At 44.6% G+C, this 21,165-nt stretch overlaps 1 long non-coding RNA gene, 1 other non-coding gene and 1 pseudogene across 2 annotated transcripts in view; 1 reads left to right on the forward strand and 2 right to left on the reverse strand.

Annotated features, from left to right (window-relative positions):
• Window positions 1-21,165, reverse strand: part of LOC120365983 (uncharacterized) — a 50,190-nt gene that overhangs the window by 12,209 nt on the left and 16,816 nt on the right. The window lies entirely within an intron of this gene.
• LOC101031908 (proteasome subunit alpha type-6 pseudogene) lies at window positions 8,029-8,953 on the reverse strand (annotated as a pseudogene).
• On the forward strand, window positions 15,159-15,221 carry LOC120366200 (U7 small nuclear RNA). Its single transcript, XR_005580939.1, has one exon. It is a non-coding gene; the product is annotated as a U7 small nuclear RNA (small nuclear RNA).

Genomic DNA, 21,165 nt, shown 5'->3' on the forward strand with positions numbered 1-21,165 from the left:
TCTAGGAGAACGAATGAAGTCTGAGATTATCTCTTCCAAAAACTGTGCTAGGTTTAAGAGTGTAAACAAAGGTGACTGTTTTACTTCTAGGGATCTACAAATGGGGTGCATTTCAAACACTTCGTGTTGTTATAAAGTGTCAGGTCTCCATATGCAAGCCTCCAGCCTGAAAGTCTGAAGTCTTGCTTGCCTCGGCTAATCGTCTCCCCATCCCAGCTTTGGACCTGAATGCCAAGGGAACCAGCAAGGGCTGCTGCTGTTAAAGGTTGTAGCGGGGTAGGAGCAGAGAATGGGAGCCAGATTAATAGTGAAATATTAGCTGTAATTGCCTGGAGGAAAAGTGTAAGCTGGCAACTTAAACAAAAGCAGGGCATGTAAAAGTAAATGAGTACAGTGAATTTGAGCACGGTTAGACAGAAAATAATAGAAACAGACTTTTTGAGGTGTGGTTTAAGTGGTAGGGGCGACTGCATAAAGGTGGAGAAGGCGAGGGGCTGAAAGTAAGTAAAGCCCACGGTCGGTGGGCCTGGCTCCTGTGTAAGAATCCCAACTACAAAGCCCTGGATTTTTGCAGTATATAATGAAAAGTGTTGAGAAAAGTTGGGGAGAGCTAGGGAGGAAGCAGTTTTTAGAGCTGTTTTTAAGGATCGAAAGGAGGCGTGAGGAAAGGATTTAGGATTAATAGGGTTGGATAAGTTTTCTTTTCTTTTCTTTTTTTTTTTTTTTTTTTTTTTGAGACGGAGTTTCGCTCTTGTTGCCCAGGCTGGAGTGCAATGGCACCATATCTGCTCACTGCAACCTCCACTGCCTAGGTTCAAGCGATTCTCCTGCCTCAGCCTCCCATGTAGCTGGGTTACAGGCACCCACCACCATGCCTGGCTAATGAATAAGTTTTCTTTGGTGAGTTTATACAATGGCTTAGTTAGAGCAGCAAAACCTGGTATCCAGAGGTGAAAGTAGCCACCACACCCTCTAAGGAGAGAAGCCGTTTGGTGGACGGGGTTGGGGTTTGGGAAATTAACTGGGTACGGTTGGCAGGGAGAGCGCGTGTGTGCTGGTGAAAGAGTATAACAGATGGGGAAGAAATTTTGGCTTTGGAAGCAGATACATGATACTCCTTTGTGTACAGATGCTGAAGAAGCAGGAGGGTGAATTAAAAGGCCATGTTGCAATAGATGGGTGATAACAGGCTTATACCTTTTAAAGCCTGTTGTGGGATTGGGTACTGGGGCTGGGCAGGGTAAGAGTGGTTAGGTTTTAAGGGGATGATGAGGAGTGAGTGACTTGTAGCAACAGATGGGAAGCTGGTGTTTGACACCCTAGGGTTAAGGTAGGGGGACATAAGGGGAGCTGTTGAGGGAGGTATGGGTTCAGGAAAGAGGGAGGCAATGAGGTGTGGCTGTAGCCCAGGAATAGTGAAGGAGGCAGATAATTTTGCTAAGATATCTTGGCCTAACAGGTGAACTGGACAAGTGGGAATGATTAGATAAGAATGTGGAAAGAGGTGCTGGCCTAATTGATACCAGACGTGGGGAGTTTTGAGAGGCCTGGAGGCCTTGCCATCAATTCCCCCAACAGTTATGGGGCCAAGGAGACAGGTCCTTGAAAAGAAGAGGGTGGGGTGGCGTGGGGTGGGGTGGGGTGGAGTGGGGTGGCGTGGGGGTGAGATCACCCAAGGCAGGCAGGACTTTAGACTTTCTGGGTCTGGGCTTGCTCATGGAGGCCTGATAGTTTTGAGCTCTTGGTTATGAATAGGAAAGGATGGAAGGAGTCTCTGTAGACAGTTCACAGTATCAGTCAAATGTGTGCTTAAAAAATGGTGACCAGAAAAACCCTGGATTTTTTTTTTTTTAAGACATTCTTGCTCTGCTGCCCAGGCTGGAGTGCAGTGGTGCGATCTCAGGCTTACTGCAATCTCTGCATACCAGGTTCAAGCGATTCTTGTGCCTCAGTGTCCCAAGTAGCTGGCGTTACAGACATGCACCACTATGCCCTGCTAATTTTTGTATTTTTAGTAAAGACAGGGTTTTGTCACATTAGCCAGGCTGAACTCCTGACTTCAAAGGATTCGCCTGTCTCAGCCTCCCAAAGTGCTGGGATTACAAGCATGAGCCACTGTGCCCAGCAAATCCTGGATATTAACAGGATTTTGGAAACAGTGGGAAGCATTACTTTGCCTTGGTGCAGAATGCTGGTGTATTTGTCTTTTTTTTTTTTTTTTTTTTTTTTTTGAGAAGGAATTTCGCTCTTGTTACCCAGACTGGAGTGCAATGGCACGATCTCGGCTCACCGCAACCTCCGCCTCCTGGGTTCAAGCAATTCTCCTGCCTCAGCCTCCTGAGTAGCTGGGATTACAGGCACACGCCACCATGCCCAGCTAATTTTTTATATTTTTAGTAGAAACGGGGTTTCACCATGTTGACCAGGATGGTCTCGATCTCTCGACCTCGTGATCCACCCGCCTCGGCCTCCCAGAGTGCTGGGATTACAGGCTTGAGCCACCGCGCCTGGCTGTATTTGTCTTAAAAACATACACAGTCAACCTGAGTTAAAGTCTGCAAAGAATCTCACCTTCTTTTTTTTTTTTTTTTTTCTGGAGATAAAGTCTTGCTCTGTCGCCAGGCACCAGGCTGGAGTGCAGTGGCATGATCTCAGCTCACTGCAACCTCCGACTCCCAGGTTCCAGCAATTCTCCTGCCTCAGACTCCCAAGTAACTGGGACTACAAGCCAGTGCCATGACACCTAGCTAATTTTTGTATTTTAGTGGAGACCGGGTTTTCACCATGTTCACCAGGATGGTCTCAATCTCTTGACCTCATGATCCACCCGCCTTGGCCTCCCAAAGTGCTGGGATTACATGCATGAGCCACTGTGCCCAGCACCCCCCACCCCTTTTTTTTTCTTTTGAGACAGAGTCTTGCTCTGTTACCCAGGCTAGAATGCAATGGTGCAATCTCGGGTCACTGCAACCTCCACCTCCCGGGTTCAAGCAATTTTCTTGCCTCAGCCTCCTGAGTAGCTGGGATTATAGCTGTGTGCCACCATGTCCGGCTAATTTTTGTATTTTTAGTATAGATGAGGTTTTGCCATGTTGGCCAGGCTGGTCTCTTAACTCCTGATCTCAGGTGATCCACCAACCTCGGCTTCCCAAAGTGCTGGGATTACAAGCGTGGGCCACTGTGTCTAGCCGAATGTGACATGTTTTAAATGTACCATTTAAGTCCTTTTTTCGTTTATGTCCTTCATTATAGTAAGCAAACCAATGGCCTCCCAAACGTGTCCATGCCTTAATTTCCTGAAACCTGTGGATATGTTACCTTAGGGTGGCAAAAGGGATTATACAGACGTAATTAAGGTTAAGGACCTGGAGATGAGATTATCCTGAAGTATCTGGGTGGACCCAGTCTAATCTCAGGAGAGAGTCAAAGCATGAGAAGAATTCTATGCCCTGTTGCTGCCTCTGAAATGTGGGGGCTTTTGTGCAAGGGCAAAGAGAGAACTTTAGGAGCTAGTGGTGGCTTACAGCTGACCGCCAGGAAACAGACCTCAATCCTACATCATAGAACTGAATTTGGCCAACACCTGGAGCTCTTCCATGGAGCCTGCAAAAAGAAACAAAATGTGGCTGAAACCTTGACTTACCCAGCTTGGGCAACAAAGGCAAAATGCCGTCTCAAAAAAAAAAAAAAAAAAAAAAAAAAAAGAACTATGAGATATTAAATTTGAGTTGTTTTTTTTTTTTTTTTTTTTTTTTTTTGAGATGGAGTTTCGCTCTTGTTACCCAGGCTGGAGTGCAATGGCACGATCTCGGCTCACCGCAACCTCCGCCCCCTGGGTTCAGGCAATTCTCCTGCCTCAGCCTCCTGAGTAGCTGGGATTATAGGCACGCGCCACCATGCCCAGCTAATTTTTTGTATTTTTAGTAGAGACGGGGTTTCACCATGTTGACCAGGTTGGTCTCGATCTCTCGACCTTGTGATCCACCCGCCTCGGCCTCCCAAAGTGCTGGGATTACAGGCTTGAGCCACCGCACCCGGCCTAAATTTGAGTTGTTTTAAGCCACTAAGATTGTGGTTATTTATTACCACAGCAATAGGAAAGTAAAACAATCAGAATATATTGTTTTACTTTTTTTTTTTTTTTGAGACAGGGTCTTGCTTTTTTGCCTGGAGTGCAATGGTACAGTCACAGCTCACCGCAGCCTCACCTTCTCCGGCCGAAGTGATCCTCCCACCTCAATTGCCTGAGGAGCTGTGACTACAGGCCTGTACCACTACGCCTAGCTAATTTTATTAAGTTTTTGTAGAGAAAGGGTCTCCATTATGTGGCTAAGGCTGGTCAGGAACTCCCAGGCTCAAGGGATCCTCCCACATCAACCTCCCCAAGTGATGGGATTATAGGCGTGGGCCACTGCACCCAGCCCTATAGCATTTGTCTTTTTTTATCTTCTGAGACGGAGTATCGCTGTGTCTCCCAGGCTACACCTCTCCCAATCTGCAGTGCGGTGGCATGATCTCAGCTCACTGCAACTTCTGTCCCCCAGGTGCAAGCAATTCTCCCGTCTCAGCCTCCTAAGAAGCTGGAACTACATGCTCACACCACCATACCTGGCTAATTTTCATATTTTTGTAGAGATGGGTTTTCACCATATTGGTCAGGCTGGTCTCTCACTCCTAACCTTAAGTGATCCACCCACCTTGGCCTCCCAAAGTGCTGGGAATACAGGTGTGAGCCACTGCACCTGGCTCCTATAGCATTTTTCGTATATATCTTGCACATGTCTTGTTAGATATATTCTGAAACATTTTAACAATATTTGTAGATTGTGAATAAAACTTTTGTTGTTAGATGTTCACTTTGTTTTTTTGTTTTGTTTTGTTTTTTTGGTACGGAGTCTTGTTCTATCACCCAGGCTGGCGTGCAGTGGCAAGATCTTGGCTCACTGCAACCTCTGCAGTGAGTTAGTGGGTTCAAGTGATTCTCCTTTCTCAGCCTCCAGAGTAGCTGGGATTACCCAGCTAATTTTGGTATTTTTAGTAGAGATGGGGTTTCACCATGTTGGCCAGGCTGGTCTCCAACTCCTGACCTCAAGTGATCTGCCTACTTTGGCCTCGAAAAGCGCTGGGATTACAGGCATGAGCCACCACACCTGGCCTAGATGTTCACTCTGTTTTAAGTGTTTTAGCAGGTGAACAACATCTCTTAGCTGAATTAGATGAATAATAGCTAGCTGAGTTTTACAGCCAGTATGAAGTTACTTTTCTTTGATAGGTAAATTCAACATTTTTACATTTATTGGAACAACTGCAGTGTTGACCCTATCCCTTTTATTTGTGTCTATTCTTCGCTTTTTCCACTTTTTCCCATTTTATTTTGTCACCTTGATCAAGTGTCTTTTTCCCTCCCATCCACTGTTTTTAAAAGTTCTATAGTGTTTCAGCATTACCATTAATGATTATCTTTTTATTGCTACTGAACATACTTAACTAAACCTGTTCCTCCTTCCTTTCTGTTTCTCCTTTCACAAATATTTATAGAATATTTGTTGATTTATTGCAAGAGGTGCTTTTGGGTAGGTTAAGAAAAATTTAGTCAGCCAGGCATGGTGGCTCACACCTGTAATCCTAGCACTTTGGGAGGCTGAGGTGGGCGGATCACCTGAGGTCAGGAGTTCAAGACCAGCCTGGCCATCATGGTGAACCCCCATCTTAAAAAAATAAAATAAAAAGAAAGAAAAGAAAAATTTAGTCATCCTTTACCTACCAAAGTTAATATATTTGTTAATTTTAATGTCAAAACTAATTTTTTTAAAGGTAAGGGAATCCAAAGATGTATAAAAGCTAAATCATTCCCTGTAAGTGCAGAATCCTCTAAAAGAGGTCTCCATCCTTCTTCCTCATATCTTAGAGATAACCAATGCTAGCTAACATTTTAACGAGTGCCCTTCCACAGCTTTCTTCAAGATCTGTCAAATATACAGACATCTCAATTTTTTTTTTTTTTTTTGGTGAGACAGAGTCTTTTTTTTTTTTTTTTTTTTTTTTTTTTTTTTTTTTTTTTGAGATGGAGTCTCACTCTGTTGCCCAGGCTGGAGTAGAATAGTACTGTCTCGGCTCGCTGCAACTTCTGCCTCCTGGGTTCAAGTGATTCTCCTGCCTCAGCCTCTTGAGTAGCTGGGATTACAGGCGCCCACCACCAAGCCTGGCTAATTTTTTGTAGTTTTAGTAGAGATGGGGTTTCACCTTGTGGGCCAGGCTGATCTCAAACACCTGACCTCAAGTGACCTGCTGGCCATGGCCTCCCAAAGTGCTGGGATTACAGGCAGGAGCCACTGTGCCTGGCCTTATTTGCTTTTTTATTTTTATATTTATTTTTGAGATGGAGTCTCACTCTTTTCCCCCAGGCTAGAGTGCAGTGGCATGATCTCAGCTCACTGCAACCTCTGCCTCCTGGGTTCAAGTGATTCTCCTGCCTCAGCCTCCAGAGTAGCTGGGACTACAGGCGCACGCCACCACACGAGGCTAGTTTTTTTTTTTTTTTTTGTATTTTTAGTAGAGATGGGGGTTACACCATGTTGTCAAGGATGGTCTTGATCTCTTGACCTCGTGATCCACCCGCCTTGGCCTCCCAAAGTGCTGGGATTACAGGCATGAGCCACCAAGCCCAGCCTTATTTGCTTTTTTAACAGGTAACAGTGTGCTCATAGAAACTGCTTTGACGTGATTGCAATCATGTGCTTCACAGAACCTTAATTAGATTACACCACTAGAGCCTTCAGATTTTTTTTTTTTTTTTTTTTTTTTTGAGATGGAGTTTCGCTCTTGTTACCCAGGCTGGAGTGCAATGGCACAATCTTGGCTCACCGCAACCTCTGCCTCCTGGGTTCAGGCAATTCTCCTGCCTCAGCCTCCTGAGTAGCTGGGATTACAAGCACGCACCACCATACCCAGCTAATTTTTTGTATTTTTAGTAGAGACGGGGTTTCACCATGTTAACCAGGATGGTCTCGATCTCTTGACCTCGTGATCCACCCACCTCAGCCTCCCAAAGTGCTGGGATTACAGGTTTGAGCCACCGCACCCGGCCGAGCCTTCAGATTTTTTTTTTTTTTTTTTTTTTTTTTTTTTTTTTTTGAGATGGAGTTTCGCTCTTGTTACCCAGGCTGGAGTGCAATGGCACGATCTCGGCTCACCGCAACCTCCGCCTCCTGGGTTCAGGCAATTCTCCTGCCTCAGCCTCCTGGGTAGCTCGGATTACAAGCATGTGCCACCATGCCCAGCTACTTTTTTGTATTTTTAGTAGAAACGGGGTTTCACCATATTGACCAGGATGGTCTCGATCTCTTGACCTCGTGATCCACCCGCCTCGGCCTCCCAAAGTGCTGGGATTACAGGCTTGAGCCACCGCGCCCGGCGCCTTCAGATTTTTATACTTCCTTTTTTTTTTTTTTTTGGAGACAGACTCTTGCTCTTGTCACCAGGTTGGAGTGCAGCCTGGCAATCTCAGCTTGCTGCAACCTCCACCTCCCAGGTTAAAGCAATTCTCCTGCCTCAGCCTCCTGAGTAGCTGAGACTACAGGTGCACGCCACCATGCTCAGCTAATTTTTGTATTTTTAGTAGAGATCGGGTTTCACCATGTTGGCCAGGCTGGCTTTGATCTCTCGACTTCGTGATCTACCCGCCTTGGTCTCCCAAAGTGCTGGGATTACAGGCATGAGCCACCGTGCCCCCCCTGTACTCCCCTTTTTGACAACCATTTGGTGTTTTGAAGAATTAACAGCTTTGTGAACCTGGCAGTGCTTGTGATTCAGACTTCCACTGAGACCAAGGGGAGAACCCTGTACTCACCTCAGTGTAGGAAAAACATATGTGGCAGTGTTTAAATGCTCTTCTGAAAGCTGATACAACTCTCTGTGCCCTGATTGTATATGCATCCCAAGAATATATTATCTTTTTCTTTTTTTTTTTTTTTAATTTTCCAAAAGCAGTTTTTATTTACATAGAGTCTTAACCACTTCAGCAGTAGGAGGAATGGGAGAGGCTCGTTTTTCAATCCAGGGACCTCCGTAATATTGGTTTGTTGTTACCAAACACACAGGTAAGTGACATCATAGATCTGGCAAACTAAGGACAATGTTTAGTCTCTCTCTGCTAGAGCAACAAGGTGAGCATCAATCTCTGCTTCTGTAAGAATCCTGAATTTAGGATTTTCAACTGTCACTACTCCAACTTCTATTTCTCAAGGTTTGAAATCAATTGATAAAACAGTAGACAAACATGTAATTGCAGTTTCCAGTCTGTTCAAATGTCCAATCAAATTTCTTCTTCACTTTTTTTTCAAGGAAGCTGATTGACTCAGTCTGTTTAACTCCTGCTGCAGTGGCTTTAAACCCACAGTAGTAACCTGTAGGATCACACTTATGTACCTGAGGGCCTTGCTCTTCATCTATACCAATTAAAATCATACAACAACCAAGAGGCCTCATTTCAGCATTGTGTGTGTAGACCTGAGAAATATCAGCAATTCTTTTATACAACATGTCCACAGGAATCTCCTAGCCATACCTGTATTTCCAGTTAGCTGCCTCATAGCGTGCCCTCTGTACCTGGGATCTGCTGTCAGCTGTCATTCCGGTCATCACACAATCAATGTTTTCAGTTATCTTGAATAAGTGAGTCACTGTGCTGGAATCCAATAATTTGTCAGGTACTTTCTTCAGTGTGACAATTACTGCACAGTCTTTCCCTCTGACAGCTACTGATGTAAGGCCGCCCTGGTTAATAGCCTTAAAAACATATTCTACTTGGTAGAGCCAACCCTCAGGTGAAAAAATGGTAATGTGGCAGTCAAAACTGGCGCTGGAACCACGGGACATGTTGGTAGAGCCGCTACTTCAAACACAATCTCTGGGCCCCGCAGCTCCCACACCAGGCATAGAAGCCCCTCCCGGAAGTTGCAGCTATATTATCTTTTTCTATTACTATGTGTCACACTTTGCCAAACAGGATGTGGAAAATGAATAAGCAGTTTGCTTATGCACTTTTTAATAGACAATTGGTCAAAATGAACTCCACTGCTTAAAAAAAGCATAACACCATTTACTCACTGAATATAGCTATATGTATGGTTACTATGGGGAATCTTGTTTTGCCAATTTTCTTTGAAACTTCTGGCAGACTAAGGTTCTTTTTGTTTAGATAATGCTTGAAAAATAAAAGTGAACAAGCTATCAAACTACCAAGTTTTCACTTACAGAAATGTAGCTGCATACATAAAATGTGACTGTGGGCCGGGTGCAGTGGCTCACATACTTTGAGAGGCCAAGTTGGGCAGATCACAAGGTCAGGAGTTCAAGACCAGACTGGCCAACATGGTGAAACCCCATCTCTACTAAAAAATACAAAAATTAGCTGGGCATAGTGGCTTGTGCCTGTAATCCCAGCTACTTGGGAGGCTGAGGTAGGAAAATTGCTTGAACTGGGAACCGGGAGGCGGAGGTTGCAGTGAGCCAAGATCAAGCCACTGCATGCTAGCCTTGGCTACAGAGCGAGACTCCATCTCAAAAAAGTGATTGTGAATTTTTCTTTTTCTTTTCTTTTTTTTTTTGAGTTTCACTCCTGTTGCCTGTGATGGAAGGGCCTCCCATGAAGACCTTTGACATGCTCTAGAGACATTTTCCCCATTGTCTTGGGAATTAACATTTGGTTCTTTGTTACTTACGCAAATATCTGCAGCCAGCTTGAATTTCTCCTCAGGAAATGGGATTTTCTTTTCTCTCACATTGTCAGGCTGCAAATTTTCTGAACTTTTATGCTCTGCTCCCCTTATAAAACTGAATGGCTTTAACAGCACCCAAGTCAACTCTTGAATTCTTTGCTGTTTAGAAATTTCTCTCACCAGATACTCTAAATCATCTCTCAAGTTCAAAGTTATATAAATCTCTAGGGCAGGGGCAAAATGCTGCCAGTATCTTTGCTAAAACATAACAAAAGTCACCTTTGCTCCAGTTCCCAACAAGTTCCTAATTTCTATCTGATTCCACCCTCAGCCTGGACTTCATTGTCCATAGCGCTAACAGCATTTTGGGCAAAGCCATTTAACAAGTCTCTAGAAAGTTCCAAATTTTCCCACATTTGCCTGTCTTCTTCTGAGCCCTCCACTGGGTTCCAACCCCTGACTGTTACTCAGTTCCAAAGTCACTTCCACATTATTGGGTATCTACAGCAGCACCCTATGCTACTGGTACCCATTTAGCCATTGAAGTAATTGGAGAACAGAAGTAACAGACTCTGGTTTACATTGTAAAAGCTTCTCTGTGGCTGCCATGTGGAGAAGATATATGGGAATTAAGCTCCAAGATGAAGCAGGGTACAGTTGCGGTGGTTAGTGTGAGAAATGATGATGGCTTACACTGAAGTGATAGCCTGGAGGTTTGTGTGTGCACGTGCATGTGTATGTGTTTTAAGGTAGTAGGCCCAACAGATACTGTCCACACTGATTTTTTTTTTTTTTTTTTTTTTTTTTGAGACAGAGTCTCGCTCTGTTACACAGACTGGGATGCAGTGGCACAATCTTGGCTCACCGCAACCTCCGCCTCCCAGGTTCACAGGATTCTTGTGCCTCAGCCTCCTGAGTAATTGGAATTAAAGGTGTGTGCCATTGTGCCTGGCTAATTTTTGTATTTTTAGTAGAGATGGGGTTTTGCCACCTTGGCCAGGCTGGTCTTGAACTCCTGGCCTCAAGCAATCCTCCCACCTTAGCCTCCCAAAATGCTGGGATTATAGGTGTGAGTCACCATGCCCAGCTGCAACTGATTAATTTTTAATCATAAAATGACACACACATTTTAAAAACCAAACACTGGGCTGGGTGCGGTGGCTCACTCCTGTAATACCAGAACTTTGGGAGGCCAAGGCAGGAGGATCACCTGAGGTCAGGAGTTCAAGACCAGCCTGACCAACATGGAGAAAACCCATCTCTACTGAAAGTACAAAATTAGCCGGGTGTGGTGGCACATGCTTGTAATCCCAGCTACTCTGGAGGCTGAGGCAGGAGAATCACTTGAACCTGGGAGGCGGAGGTTGTGGCGAGCCGAGATTGCGCCATTGTGCTTCCAGCCTGGACGACAAGAGCAAAACTCCGTCTCACAAAAACAAAACAAAACAAAGAAAAACAACACCTACAGTATTCCTGACTAGTACTCCTCAAATCTATATCATCAAAAAGAAAGTAGAAAGTATGCAAAACTGATACAGCCAAGGGGAGACTAAGGAGACATAAAAACTAAATGTAATGTATTCTGGATGGAATCCTGGAACAGAAAAAGACATGATGCAAAAAAAACTAAAGAAATCTGAATATCCTGTGGATGTCAGTTAATAATAATGTATCATACTAGTCCAGTAATTGTAGCAAATATACCACAATAATGAAAGATGTTAACTATAGAGATAATGGAGGGGTTAATACGGGAACTTTCTGTACTATCCATTTTTTCCACAAATCTAAATTAAAAAGAAAAAAAAATAACTGTGTAACTGACATCCATATACACATGACGATGGCTGCTGGCGATGGTCGAACAACAATGTGAATATACTCAGTTCCACAGAACTAGTCGTTTAAAAATTGTTCAGATGGTAAATTTTAAGTTATATGTATTTTACAGAATTTTTAAAGTTTGCCATTTTTGTTTCCATTTTTTTCTGTCCACAGGTTTAGAATGAGGTGACTTGCCAAAGCCACACTACTATTAAGTGGCAGAGCTGATGTACTAACCCTGCTTTGGCGGTCTCCAAAGCCCACGTTTGTAGCTACTCTGCTTCACTGTTTCTCCAGAGTGTCTCTGTAACTCCTCCTCTTGCACTTTACATATATTCCAAGGTCTCACCTCCTCCAGAGAGCTCTTCCTTGTGTGATTCCATCCTGCTTTTGGACCTAGATCATGTTCATTCATTCAACAGATATTCATCGAGTATTTTCTAGGTGCCAGGAATTCTTCAAAAACCTCCCTATATCTCATGTCATTCTTTTTTTTTTTTTTTTTTTTTTTGAGACGGAGTTTCGCTCTTGTTACCCAGGCTGGAGTGCAATGGCGCGATCTCGGCTCACCGCAACCTCCGCCTCCTGGGTTCAGGCAATTCTCCTGCCTCAGCCTCCTGAGTAGCTGGGATTACAGGCACGCGCCACCATGCCCAGCTGATTTTTTGTATTTTTAGTAGAGACGGGGTTTCACCATGTTGACCAGGATGGTCTCGATCTCTTGACCTCGTGATCCACCCGCCTCAGCCTCCCAAAGTGCTGGGATTACAGGCTTGAGCCACCGCGCCCGGCCTTCTTTTCTTCTTTTTTAATAGAGACAGGGTTTCACCATGTTGGCCAGACTGGTCTTGAACTCCTGACCTCATGATCCACCCACCTCAAACTCCCAAAGTGCTGGGATTACAGGCGTGAGCCACCGTGCCCGTCCAATTTTTTGTATTTTCTGTAAAAGTTTCACTATGTTGCCTAGGCTGGTCTCAACCTCCTGGGCCCAAGCAATCTTCCAAGTTGGTCTCACCAACAGATGGGATTACAGGCATGAACCACTGTGTGTGGCCCCTGTACCTTTACGCTCACCTTTTCACCAAGAGCTAGACCTCCAGCTCTCACTGTTTGAAGAATTCAACTTGTGCAAAGCTAACTTAAACATCTACTGTCCTCACCAAACCTGTTCCTCTCTGTATGTCCAGTGCAATGTCATCCCATTCTGTCAGGACCCCATGGCTTCCTTAAAACATCTTGCCTGCACCTTTAAAAAAGTTCCTTAAAGCTGGCTGGGAGCAGTGGCTCACACCTATATCCTGGCACTTTGGGAGGCTGAGGCAGGTGGATCACCTGAGTTCAAGACCAGCCTGGCCAACATGACAATACCTTGTCTCTACTAAAAATACAAAAATTAGGCTGGGTGCAGTGGCTCAAGCCTGTAATCCCAGCACTTTGGGAGGCTGAGGCGGGTGGATCACAAGGTCAAGAGATCGAGACCATCCTGGTCAACATGATGAAACCCCGTCTCTACTAAAAATACAAAAAATTAGCTGGGCATGGTGGCACGTGCCTGTAATCCCAGCTACTCAGGAGGCTGAGGCAGGAGAATTGCCTGAACCCAGGAGGCAGAGGTTGCGGTGAGCCGAGATCGTGCCATTGCACTCCAGCCTGGGTAACAAGAGCGAAACTCCATCTCAAAACAACAACAACAACAACAACAACAACAACAACAAAAATTAGCCGGATATGGTGATGCATGCCTGTAGTCCCAGCTACTCAGGAGGCTGAAGCAGGAGAATCAGTTGAACCCTGGAGGTGGAGGTTGCAGTGAGCTGAGATCACACCATTGCACTCCAGCCTGGGCAACAGAGCTAGACTCCATCTTAAAAAAAAAAAAAGTTCCTTAAGAGGCTCTTCATAACACTAGTCAAATCCTACTTCAGGTCAGGCATGGTAGCTTGTGCCTGTAATCCCAGCACTTTGGGAGGCCAAGGTCAGTGGATCACTTGAGGTCGGTAGTTTGAAAGCAGCCTGGCCAGCATGGTGAAACCCTGTCTCTACTAAAAATACAAAAATTAGCCAGGTGTGGTGGTACATGCCTGTAATCCCAACTACTAAGGAGGCTAAGGCAGAAGAATCGCTTGAACTAGGGAGGCAGAGGTTGCAATGAGCCAAGATAATGCCACTGCACTCTAGCCTGGGTGACAGAGTAAGACTCTGGATTAAAAAAAAAAAAAAAAGAATCCTACTTCAATACATCCTAATAAATGATGCCAAAGTAATCTTCCTAAGGTCAGCTCATATCATTTCACCCTCCTGTACAAGTAGATTTTAAGGAGGTTGCTCCCAACTCAAACTGGGTACCCAAAAAGCCCTATGTACTAATTTCAACTGACCTTTCAGGTCAAATCTATTTTTCGCTTAACATGTCTACACTTCTTCAATTCTTATCCTCTCCTAATACTGTTTCTTTAGAAATCCTTTCCTCCTGTCTGTTAAGACCCAATTTAGCTTACAAGGCCTTCCGCATCCCCTCAGCTAAAAGAAATTATTTGGTAGTTCTCTTTAGCCAAGAATAATTAGAACTGGGTAGTGGGGGCATAAAGCCCAAAGAAAGAAAGTCTGCTTAAAACAAGGAACCAGGCTGGTGCAGTGGCTCATGCCTATAATCCCACCCCTTTGGGAGTTTGAGGCAGGAGAAACACTTGAGCCCAGAAGTTCAAGACCAGCCTAAGCAACCTAGTGAGACCATGTCTCTACAAAAAAAAATTTTAATTAGCTGAGCATGGTGGCATGGGCCTGTTGTCCCAGCCATTCAGGAGGCTGAGGCAGGAGGATTGCTTGAGCCCAGAAATTCAAGGCTGCAGTGAGCCATGATCATGCGACTGCATTCCAGCCTGGGTGACAGAGCAATACTCTGTGATATGGTTAGTCTTTGTGTCTCCACTCAAATCTCATCTTGTAATCCCCAGGTGTTTAGGAAGAGACCTGGTGGGAAGTGATTGGATCATGGGGGTGGTTTCCCACATGCTGTCGTTGTACCCGAGCGAGTTAAGGAATGTGCCACACTCTGAGATTGAATTCTGAGTCCTTTATTATGCTGGTGACCAAGAGGCAACTAATGCCCAAAATTCTCTTGGCCCCTCAGAAAAAGGTGGTCTTTTATACCCTAGTTTTAAAAGGGAGGGGAGAACCTAGCTGAAGCAAATTTTTCACAGAAGCAGAGTAAGCAAAAAGTTAAAAGATAAACTAATACATAATAAAACAATGCCAGGTGCAAGGGATAAAGCTGTCATAAAAGACATACAACTTATAAATAATGGGGGCTCTGGGCACTCGACAGCACCTGCTGGTACCCCTTAACTCGGCCTCTTATCAACAAATGCATTCCTGGAGGTGCCCAGTGTCAGCCTGCCCCAGATACATACTACAGTTACATACTTAATGGTGAGAAAATAACTGAAATGAAGAAGCTAAGATGGAGTCTGTCTGGCTCAGGAAGCTAACATGAAGCCTGAACAGCTCTCAGTCTGAGAGAGAGAGAGTTTTAACTGGCAAAAAGCAGGTTATCACACCATTCTCATCACAGTAAGTTCTCACAGAGCTAATGGTTTTAAAATGTGGCACTTCCAGTGTTACAGCTCTTTTAGAATCTGTCTAGAAGGCTTTCCGGTTTTTTGCCGGAAAGCACCCCCCCTCCCCGCCCCCACCAAAAAAAATGTGGCGCTTCCTCATTCTCACACATACTCTCTCCTGCCACCCTGTGAGAAGGTCCAAGCTTGCTTCCCCTTTGTCTTCTGCCATGATTGTAAGTTTTCTGAGGCCTCCCCAGCCATGCAAAACTGTGCGCCAGGCCGGGCGTGGTGGCTCATGCCTGTAATCCTACCACTTTGGGAGGCCAAGGTGGGTGGATCACCTGAGGTCAAGAGTTCGAGACCAGCCTGGCCATCATGGTGAAATCCCATCTTTAAAAAAAAAAAAAAAAAAGGCCGGGCGTGGTGGCTCAAGCCTGTAATCTCAGCACTTTGGGAGGCCGAGGCGGGTGGATCATTTGAGGTCAGGAGTTCGAGACCATCCTGGTCAACATGGTGAAACCCCGTCTCTACTAAAAATACAAAAAATTAGCTGGGCATGGTGGCATGTGCCTGTAATCCCAGCCACTCAGGAGGTTGAAGCAGGAGAATTGCCTGAACCCAGGAGGCGGAGGTTGCAGTGAGCCGAGATCGCGCCATTGCACTCCAGCCTGGGTAACAAGAGTGAAACTCCGTCTCAAAAAAAAAAAAAAAAAAAAAACAGGCCGGGCGTGGTGGCTCACGCCTGTAATCCCAGCACTTTGGGAGGCCGAGGCGGGTGGATCACGAGGTCAAGAGATCGAGACCATCCTGGTCAACATGGTGAAACCCCGTCTCTACTAAAAATACAAAATATTAGCTGGGCATGGTGGCGCGTGCCTGTAATCCCAGCTACTCAGGAGGCTGAGGCAGGAGAATTGCCTGAACCCAGTAGGCAGAGGTTGCGGTGAGCCGAGATTGCGCCATTGCACTCCAGCCTGAGTAACAAGAGCTAAACTCCGTCTCAAAAAAAAAAAAAAAAGTGTGCGCCAATTAAACCTCTTTCCTTTATAAATTACTCAGTCTCCGTTTTTTGGTTTTTTTTTAAAGACAGAGTCGTCCAAGCGTGGTGGCTCATGCCTGTAATCCCAGGACTCTGGGAGGCCAAGGCAGGCAGATCACGAGGTCAAGAGATTGAGACCATCCAGGGCAACATGGTGAAACCCCATCTCTACTAAAAAAAACACAAAAATTAGCTGGGCATAATGGTGCATGCCTATAGTCCCAGCTACTCGGGAGGCTGAGGCAGGAGAATTGCTTGAACCTGGGAGGTGGAGGTGCAGTGAGCTGAGATTGAGCCATTGCCCTCTAGCCTGGCTACAGAGCGAGAGTCCATCTCAAAAAAAAAAAAAAAAAAAAAAAAAAGACTGAGTCTCTCTCTGTCATCCAGGCTGCAGTGGTGGCATGATCTTGGTTCACTGCAACCTTCAACCTCCCAGGTTCAACTGATTCTTGTGCCTTGGCCTCCCAAGTAGCTGGGATTACAGGCACCCACCACCATACCCAGCTAAGTTTTATATTTTTAGTAGAGACAGGTTTTTGCCACGCTGGCCAAGCTGGTCTGGAACTCCTGACTCAAGTGATCTGCCTGCCTTGGCCTCCCAAAGTGTTGGTATTACAGGTGTGAGCCACCATGCTTGGCCTCAGGTACTTTTTTTAAAGTAGTGTGAGAACAAACTAATACACTCTGTCTCAAAAACAACCCAAAACCCAAAAAATACTCAGAGTTAAGGACACAAGGACTGAGATTGTAGGGACACAATCCAGGCTCCAAATCTGGGAGAAAGCTGAAACAAACACACCGTAATATAATAATTGTATTATATAATAATATATATAATATATATATAATAATATATATAATAATAATACAATGTTGCTTTTTTTTTGGTTTGTTTTCTTTAGAAAAAGAATAAAGAGGAAGAAAGAGAAAGAGGAATAGGGAGAGAGGATGGGGGTATTGCTTTATTGCCCCGGCTAGAATGCAATCTAAATATGCGTATGCCTATAATTGTCCTTAATAATGGAGATATAAAAGAAAATGAGGGAAGAGAATAACAAACAAGGAGCCAACCAACATTTCGTTTAAACTTCTAAGTTGATATGATGTGGTACTGATAAGAGTGTATATTTTGTATATTTAAAGTGGGGAGTTCTATAAATGTTTTTTTTTTTTTTTTTTTTGAAACGGAGTTTCGCTCTTGTTACCCAGGCTGGAGTGCAATGGCGCGATCTCAGCTCACCACAACCTCTGCCTTCTGGGTTCAGGCAATTCTCCTGCCTCAGCCTCCGAAGTAGCTGGGATTACAGGCACGCACAACCATGCCCAGCTAATTTTTTGCACCTTTAGTAGTGACGGGGTTTCACCATGTTGACCAGGATGGTCTCGATCTCTTGACCTTGTGATCCACCCGCCTCAGCCTCCCAAAGTGCTGGGATTACAGGCTTGAGCCACCGCGCCCAGCTATAAATGTTAATTACATTTACTTGTTCCAGATCTGAGTTCAAGTCCTGGATATCATTGTTAATTTTCTGTCTCATTGATCTGTCTAACATTAATGTTGAAGTCTCCCACTATTATTATGTGGGAGTCTAAGTCTCTTTATAAGTCTTGTATGTCTGCGTATTCCTGTATTGGGTGCGTATATATTTAGGATCTTTAGCTCTTCTTGTTGTTGCATTGATCCTTTTCTCATTATATAACGTCCTTCTTTGCTTCTTTTGATCTTTGTTGCTTAATTGTAACTTCTGCTTGTTTATTTATTTATTTTAGCTCTCTGTTTGGTTGGTAAATCCTTCTCCATCCCTTGTTTTGAGTCTTTGTGTATCCTTGAATGTGAGATGGGTCTAGATGCAGCATACTGATGGGTTTTAGTTTTTTTTTTTTTTTTTTTTTTTTTGAGACGGAGTTTCGCTCTTGTTACCCAGGCTGGAGTGCAATGGCGCGATCTCGGCTCACCGCAACCTCCGCCTCCTGAGTTCAAGCAATTCTCCTGCCTCAGCCTCCTGAGTAGCTGGGATTACAGGCACGTGCCACCATGCCCAGCTAATTTTTTGTATTTTTAATAGAGACGGGGTTTCACCATGTTGACCAGGAGGGTCTCGATCTCTTGACCTCGTGATCCACCCGCCTCGGCCTCCCAAAGTGCTGGGATTACAGGCTTGAGCCACCGCGCCCGGCTGGGTTTTAGTTTTTTATTCAAATTGCCTGTCTGTCTTTGGATTGGAGGATTTAGTCAATTTAAATTTAGAATTAATAATAATATATGTGAGTTTAATACTGCCATTTAATATTAGCTGGCTGTTTTGCCCATTAGTTGATGTAAATTCTTCATTATATTGATGCTCTTTTTGGTATTTTTTTAGAAAGGCTGAGGCAGGAGAATTGCCTGAACCCAGGAGATGGAGGTTGCTTTAAAATAAGACTTTAAAATAAGACTTTTTAAAGGAGAATACAAAATGAGATTAACTAAATAGATATTGCATTTAATAAAAAGTAACAATGGCAAGTTTCTGTCTCATGATACAGTAGGATATTTTTACTCTTCCTGTTTCCTTTTCCAATAATACTTCTCTGAACTTCCTGCAGCCTTTAGGACATCTTTCTTTTCTTTTATGTAGTGGTAAAACTGAATACAGTCAAATGTAAAATTCTCTTTGACTTGCAGCTGTGTTCTTATCAAGCCCATATTATTCCTGGTGTCGGTACAATGTGATGACATCAATCTAAATATACTCTCAACAAAAACATTTGAGCATGGAATACTTAGGATTTAGTTTACTAGCAACAGCGGGTTTAGACTGGTAGGAATTCGTTTCTAGCTCCCCAAAAATGTCCATCCATTTGCGCCGGGCGCGGTGGCTCAAGCCTGTAATCCCAGCACTTTGGGAGGCCGAGGCGGGTGGATCACGAGGTCGAGAGATCGAGACCATCCTGGTCAACATGGTGAAACCCCGTCTCTACTAAAAGTGCAAAAAATTAGCTGGGCATGGTGGCACGTGCCTGTAATCCCAGCTACTCAGGAGGCTGAGGCAGGAGAATTCCCTGAGCCCAGGAGGCGGAGGTTGCGGTGAGCCGAGATCGCGCCATTGCACTCCAGCCTGGGTAACAAGGGCGAAACTCCATCTCAAAAAAAAAAAAAAAAAAAAAAGTCCATCCATTTTTTAATCCACAGGCTTGTTTGGGTAGACCAGCTATTTGCCATTCAGGTCCTTTGCATCTACGTCTTAGAGGTTATCTATGTCTAAAACATCCATCATTTTTAAACATTCTGAAGCACATTGAATGTTACTGTAAGTTAAACTTCTTCTCAGGGAAAATGGTTTTAAAGCACAGATGTAATTTGAACTTGCAAAACCAAAACTGGATTATAAAAGTTACAGTTCGGCCAGGCGCAGTGGGTCACGCCTGTAATCTCAGCACTTTGGGAGGCCGAGGCAAGCAGATTACCTGAGGTCAGGAGTTTGAGGCCAGCCTGGCCAACATGGCAAAACTTTGTCTCTACTAAAAGTACAAAAATTAGGCGGGGCGCAGTGGCTTACGCCTGTAATCCCAGCACTTTGGGAGGCCAAGGCAGGTGATCATGAGGTTAGGAGATCTGAGACCATTTTGGCCAACATGGTGAAACCCTGTCTCTACTAAAAATACACAAATTAGCTGGGCGTGGTTATGTGTGCCTGTAGTCCCAGCTACTCGGGAGGCTGAGGTGGGAAAAATCGCTGGAACTGGGGAGGTGGAGGTTATAGTGAGCTGAGATCACCCACTACACTCCAGCCTGGCAACTGAGTGAGACTCCCTCTCAAAAAAAAAAAAAAAAAAAAAAGAGGCCGGGCGCGGTGGCTCAAGCCTGTAATCCCAGCACTTTGGGAGGCCGAGGCGGGCGGATCACAAGGTCAACAGATCGAGACCATCCTAGTCAACATGGTGAAACCCCGTCTCTACTAAAAATACAAAAAAAAACTAGCAGGGCATGGTGGCGCGTGCCTGTAATCCCAGCTACTCAGGAGGCTGAGGCAGGAGAATTGCCTGAACCCAGGAGGCGGAGGTTGCGGTGAGCCGAGATCGCGCCATTGCACTCCAGCCTGGGTAATGAGAGCGAAACTCCGTCTCAAAAAAAAAAAAAAAAGAAAGAAAAGTACAAAAATTAGCTGGGCATAGTGGTGGGCACCTGTAATCCCAGCTACTCGGGAGGCAGAGGCAGAAGAATCGCCTGAACCCAGGGAGGAAGGTTGCAGTTAGCCGAGATTGCACCACTGCACTCCAGGCCTGGGTGACAGAGTGAGACTCTGCTTCCAAAAAAAAAAAAAAAAGTTACAGTTCTTGTAAAGAAATCAAGAAGATCCAGTTTAATTTGGTTGCCCTTTTCTGGTGACTTTTTTTTTAGTTCTAAAACAGTCTTCTTTCCAAAGAATGAGTCATCTTTCCACAGTATAAATTTTTGTCACAACTTACACATAGTATCATATAACTCAAGTGCAGTTAGTTCATCCTTTTCAAGGCTCCTTATAGCTTCTTCAAAGATCATCAAGCAGTTCTGGACAAAAAGCATATATATTCTGTTGTACTGTAATCTTTTTCCTAATTCTCATCCTTGATGTATTTCCAAATTAGAGAAGAATACACTTTTTTTAATTTTTATTTTTTTTGAGACAGAGTCTCGCTCTGTCACCCAGGCTGCAATGCCACCACGCCCGGCTAATATTTTTGCATTTTTAGTAGAGACAGGGTTTCACCACGTTGGTCAGGCTGGTCTCAAACTTCTGACCTGGTAATCCGCCCGCCTCCGCCTCCCAAAGTGCTGGGATGACAGGCGTAAGCCACTGCGCCCTACCAAGAACACTCTTCTTTTCCCATATTTTGAAAATAAGACTTGATGGCAGGCCATCATTTTAACATCTTTTCTGTGGGTAGGGGCGGGGGATGCAGTTACACATCCTAGGAGGCACAGGACAGCCCCCCCTTAGCCCAGACAGAATTAGCTGGCCCAAAACATCAGTAGTATCCCGGCTGAGAAACCCTGCCTTAA

This window comes from Saimiri boliviensis, chromosome 11 (assembly GCF_048565385.1).
Source record: "Saimiri boliviensis isolate mSaiBol1 chromosome 11, mSaiBol1.pri, whole genome shotgun sequence".
Lineage (NCBI taxonomy): Eukaryota > Metazoa > Chordata > Mammalia > Primates > Cebidae > Saimiri > Saimiri boliviensis.